The following is a 6044-nucleotide window of genomic DNA, read 5'->3' as shown; positions in this document are numbered from 1 at the left end:
TGATTATAGTTAGATGACAAAATCTAGAAATATAAAAAAAAATTTGGTTAATTTTGAGGATAAATAAAAATAAAATAAGATAAACATTAAAATAATTAAATTCTTGTTGGTTTATCATAAATTTAATTCAAAAATAAATAAGAAAATAGATTATTTTTCATTCTAAAAGTAAATTTTATTTTTCTCAATTTGAAAATATCATCCATCATTTAAAATCAGCTGATGAACTATTTTTGATGCTTTCAGTAGAAATTTTCTTTCAAATTTCAATATAATGCAAGATGCGTTTGAAGATAATGTGAGGAAATTGCGCACATTAAAACAAGTTAATGGTATATTAATATGTACTACACAAGGTATTGATTTGTTACATATCATTTAAAAATAATTTTTTAGGTCATTTAATCAAAAGCACATTTGATAGGCCTGCATCTTTATCATATGGCAAAAAAATCTACAATATAATAAATGAAACAAATAAAATAATGAATCAAGCTGATGGCATTTCTGATTTTAAATTTAATCGAATTTCATCAAATAATACAGAATTTTTGATAATGAATGGTAATTATATGTCAATTATTAAATTATATTATATATTTAGATAAAGAATATATAATGGCAGTAATTTATGACAAAAATAAGAAATAATTATAGAATATATATATAAATGATGCATATCCACAATAATCATAATTTAATTCTATTATAATCAAATAAAACATTATTTAATAAACTTGTGAATAGTTAACTGAGTAGAGTATTAATATGTAATCCTACCTATTATAAGAATCTGATGAATATATGTATGACTTAAATTGATACCACATTTTTTATAGATTCGATAACATTAATACCTGGGACTGATACTAATGTGAAAATAAATTTAATTGGTTTAAAAATTTTATAATTTTTAATTCAGGGTTGGGCCTAATATTTTAATTTAGAGTTATTATATTTTCATTATTAATAATTTCTGGTTGAATTTTAATTCATTTCATTCAATATTGCATCCTCTCAAAGGAGGTTAGTTATTAGCAGTGAATGCAAATGTCCTACTCTATAACAGTCTTTTTCTCTTGCCTTTAGTTGGACTAATCATTTGGTATAAAGTCCAGACCACTCTTTATAAATATTTAAATTCTTTATATATGACTAAATATTAAAATATTATATTTATTGTCCTAAACAAGCAACATCTATCACATATTAAATAAAATTTTTCAAATCAAGGGCTCACAACACAAAAAAAAAGAAAGAGGCTATCTAATAGACAATGCAATACATCAATTATAGGAACTATGAGTTAAAAAGCAAATTAGATATGTTTACCATATTAAGTTACTCAGATTAAATAGTACCTCTGAACAATGCTATTAGCAAATAAATTGTCAATTATTTTTTCATAGTGCTGTAATGTAATAGTATACACTATATAACTACTAGTGTGTAGTCTAATGCCCATATATTTTATTTTTTTTCAAATGTTTGCCATTAGAAATATAAGTGAATATCACTTAGAAGAGGATATTTTTTTAAATTTAAAAATGACATGAGCATATATATAGAGGGATTTATTTATAAGATAATTTTTTAAAAAAATTATATATTATTTAACCCCTATACATTTGTTTTTTTCCTCTTAATTTAAAAAAAAATTTGCTCATTTTTTAATGTATGATTTTGTGATTTGAGCTATAACAACATTTATAAAATGTCACTTCATTCATAAAGAATAGTAAAACAGATATTTACATATGTGCACTCTGTCACAAATAAATGAAAATATCCTTATATAAGTTATTAAAAATATTAAGGGCTAAGACCAAAATAGAATTTATGGGGGGGGGGGAGGGGTGTTCTTAACTGATTCTCGAGATGCCTAAAACAACCTCCAACTCTTGTTGAACAACCTTTCCTGTTCCTCCAAATTTTTTTTGCATATGAAACTAATATTGATTTCATATTATAAAGTAAAGGTTTTATTCCTCAATGATACTGCGATAACAAAATTTATATATATGGTGTATGACATTAAGTTAATACATACTTTGCTTTTGTATAAAGATATACAATAGTTAGGATGTGTTTTTTACATTATATTTTTATTTAATCATAAATTCTTTTAACAAATGTATTCATTTCAAAAGAGCTGAACGATTTTATTACTACATTTAAAAAGAATTGTAATGATCGTTTTTTGATTTGTGGATTATTTTATTTTTGCTTTATTTTAAAAGAATATCATTGAAAATTAATTATAGGGTATGTCATCAGAGGTGACACTCTTAAATTGTGAAAATAAAAAGATTTGATAGTTTTAAATATTTTATATTCCATCGATGGTTTCTTCCATGAATTCTACAAAAATTTTATAATCTTTCTTTAAACAATTTTGACAATGTTGTGTGCTCCCAGTAAAAGAATACTCAGGTTAACGATTCGATGCCCTGTACATCAAAATGATGGGGAAGAGGCCTATACTATAAAGGATATTCTTGGGTTATTTTTCCTATATTCGCATCAAAATTATTAGAAGGAAAATGGTTTTGATATACAAATGTATAAATTTTTATCCCAAATCCTGAATATAAAAAAGTGGTATGGTAAAATAAAGCAATAAATATACTCCAAAATTTGTAATAACTATAATGTCAAAAATATTTTTCGGAGCAAAATAAATTTCATAATAAAATTATTCGATATTTCCTTTATTCTGAGGAAAATAGTTAAACTTTCAAGTGCCAATATATTATTTTGGGTATGATTATTGAAGTAATCGAAGAACAGGTTATACATCTAATTATTCGAAAAAGTTTTTCTGCACTGCTATATTATCCAAAAATATAATTTGAAATAAATTAAAATCATATAGGAATTAATTAGTCTAAAAATTCATTTTCTGAAATATTATAATTCGTTGTATTATATTCGACCGTATTTGTAAATAGGACGAATCAGCCTGTCCTACTGACAAAAAACTCGCATTACTTAGTGAGAAGAATAAAACGGCGTCCTCCTATGAACAAAAAGCCGAATTTCTTAATACTTATTAACTAGGTAAAGTTATCCGTAAAATTATAAAGTCATTTATGATAATACGAAATTCCTATCCTAAGACCTAAAAGATCTATGCTAAACTTGATTAATCACGTATGGGTCACTGCTTATATATTTTGTATATATTTGGATAATGATGTTCAACAAAACGGCTGAGAAACAAGCAAATGCCTCATAATATTGTATATATGACTACTTATATGTTTAACGATGATGTTCAACCAAGCAGCTGGGAAAACAATAGCCCGAATATTTATGGAATTATAGTGGCTGACAAACCGTAGCGCAATATGAAAATCAAATTTTTAAAAATTATTGTATACCACAATGCATTTATATTATGTTATAGAATTTTTTAAATATAAGGAAGTCCGGTTAAAGGTGGGCGGGTTTTATTTTTTACATTTTTATTTACTCATAATATCATTTAATAGAGTTATGAATTTTGAAAGAGCTGATTGATTTTATTATTACATTTTAAAAAGAATTGTAATGAACACTTTTTGATTTGTGGAATTTTAAAATTATTTTAAAATAAAAATAAGAGAAAAAAGAATATAATTATATTGATACTTAAATATTTTATATGCCATCATTTGTTTTCTTTCATAAATTTTACAAGAGTTTTCATATCTTTTTTTACACAATTTTGGCATTTAAATGTGTTTTAAAGTACACAATGCTTCTGTGGAGTAAAACCTTCAGATACTTAAATATTTAATTTTTTCAATATCAGGAGTCAATATATCTTCAAATGTAGTGCAACTTATATTTTTTTTACATACGCAATTTTGACATTTAATAAATTTGTTAAACTCTAAAATAATTTGTTTAAAGGTATGCAATGTCCATGGAGTAAAACCGTTAGATACTTAAATATTTAATTTTTTCAATATAAAGATTCCATATATCATCTAAAATATTGCAAGGTAATAATGTATATAGCCGGTCTGGTCGGTGCAATTTTTCTCAAAATCATAGCTCCGAAAATAATATTATTAAAAGATCTTGCAAAATACCAGATACCTTAAACATACCTATAAATATTTACTGTTATATTTTTAAATATTTAATGATTTTTTCTCCAAAAAATGTTTTAGTAATAGTGATTTTTTGAACCGAGTTAGTAACCCCAAACACGTAGTTAGTCGGATCATCTATGAGTCTAGTATTAGGCTTCTTATGAGACACGGAAAAAAATTTCTTCAGATTTTCATTGCCTTATTTATATAATATTCTATTTACAAGTATAACAAATAAAATTGCAATTTTTATTGGCACAGGACCTATGCGCTCAACCTTTACATACTTTGCATTGAAACCAATCTTCAAAATTATTAAAATTATAGCTCTGATTACATATAAAACAAATATCTATAATAATATTAACAATATGTTTTTTTGATTTTTTATTCTGCTGTTTTAATATAAACTACTTCTTGAACGGGGATGAGATAAAAATCTCCTATTTTTTTAAACCTTTTTAAGAGGTAAACCATAAAAAGTTTTACTTCATTAAATGATATATTCACCATTTAATTTCCTCCTCATCATCAAATATATTTTGTTTATTATGTTGACCTATTTTGGGCATAGTGCCAGCCATTTTATATTATATGTGAATAATTTGTAATAGGTATTGTTCTAGGTATATGTTATTGTATTATAAATGATATTATTTTGATTATTATTATATATAAAAAAAAGTCAAAATTGTAAAAAAAAAATTATTATTAATTTTTTTGTTAATGAAATGAAAATCGTAGTATTATTTTTCGGAACTATCATAATAATTACTTTTTGGGTACAATTATTACTATCATAAAAGTGGTGCCGTTTTAACCACAGAAGAGACACTTGGCGAAAAATTTGACACAATATAAATATAAAAATATACGATCTTGGACCATTAGAATTAAAAAAAGAAATTTGAAATAAAAGTAAAAATTTTGTTCAAATGATATTTAATGTATTGTGTAATAGAGATTTTGGTAATAATTGTACTCTATCATTTAAAATTGTAAAAATATTTTTAATAAAATGATTAGTTTATTATAAGTTTGGGATTTAAAATAATTGTTAAATAAAAATAAAATTTTAAAATGCTGAATAGAAAAAATATTAAAACATACAATTATTTTCAAATTAAAAATGTTTCTCAATTAGGGATTTACTTTGAAATAGCGATAATCTTAATATTAAGGGTTATAGTTTGTTGGTAAGAAAAGGAATGGAAACAAAGATATAAATAAAATAAGAATATTTAAACAAATGGAAATGGAGAAAAATGGAAAAATATGAAAATTTATTAAAAACATGTGTATTCTGAAAAATGTTGGAAAAAAACGGAATATTAAAAACAGATATCTTTAGTGATTCTGAAAAAAAGAAGATTTATATAATATTAATAAACCAGATATCATTAGAGATTCTGAAAAAGAAAATTGATATGGAAAATGAAAATAGAAAGCGAAATAAAATAAATGGAAAATGAAAAAAAGGAGATTGATTGAAAAATTAAAAAAGGAAATGAGAGAAGAATGGAAATTAAAAAAAATGGAAAAATTGAGTTAGAAAAAAGGGAAAAAGAAATAGAGAAAGTAGAAATGACAGAAATAAATATAAAAGAATTGGAGGATAAAAATGAAAAAAAGGCAAAAGAACAAAATATGAAAACAATAGAGGGTGAAATGGATATAGAGTTGAATATATAAGAAATCAGCAGAATAGGACAGGGCAGAATGAATCATGTTATAATTGTGAAAAGTATGGTCATATAAGCAGGTAATGAAAGAATAAATCAAAGAGTGTTACCAAAAGTATTTAAAAGATGTGAATAAGGGGCCTAATGCAAAAGATTGTTAAGTTCCGGCATAGAAGTTGTTAGATGAAAAACAAAAAATGGCACTTTCGTATGAAAATTTTGGTCATAATCAAGATAAATGTTATAAAAATGAACACGGAAATTCCAAAGTATCCAGCTG

General features: G+C 24.0%; 1 long non-coding RNA gene across 1 annotated transcript; it reads left to right on the top strand.

Annotated features, from left to right (window-relative positions):
- Positions 1-209: 209 nt before the first annotated feature.
- Positions 210-685, top strand: LOC135925172 (uncharacterized). Its single transcript, XR_010571562.1, has 3 exons — positions 210-356; positions 397-564; positions 605-685. It is a non-coding gene; the product is annotated as an uncharacterized LOC135925172 (long non-coding RNA).
- The last annotated feature ends 5359 nt before the right edge of the window (positions 686-6044 follow it).

Source organism: Gordionus sp. m RMFG-2023, chromosome 2, assembly GCF_954871325.1.
Source record: "Gordionus sp. m RMFG-2023 chromosome 2, tfGorSpeb1-WG-v2, whole genome shotgun sequence".
NCBI lineage: Eukaryota > Metazoa > Nematomorpha > Gordioida > Chordodea > Parachordodidae > Gordionus > Gordionus sp. m RMFG-2023.
This window is presented reverse-complemented; position numbering and strand designations above follow the sequence as displayed.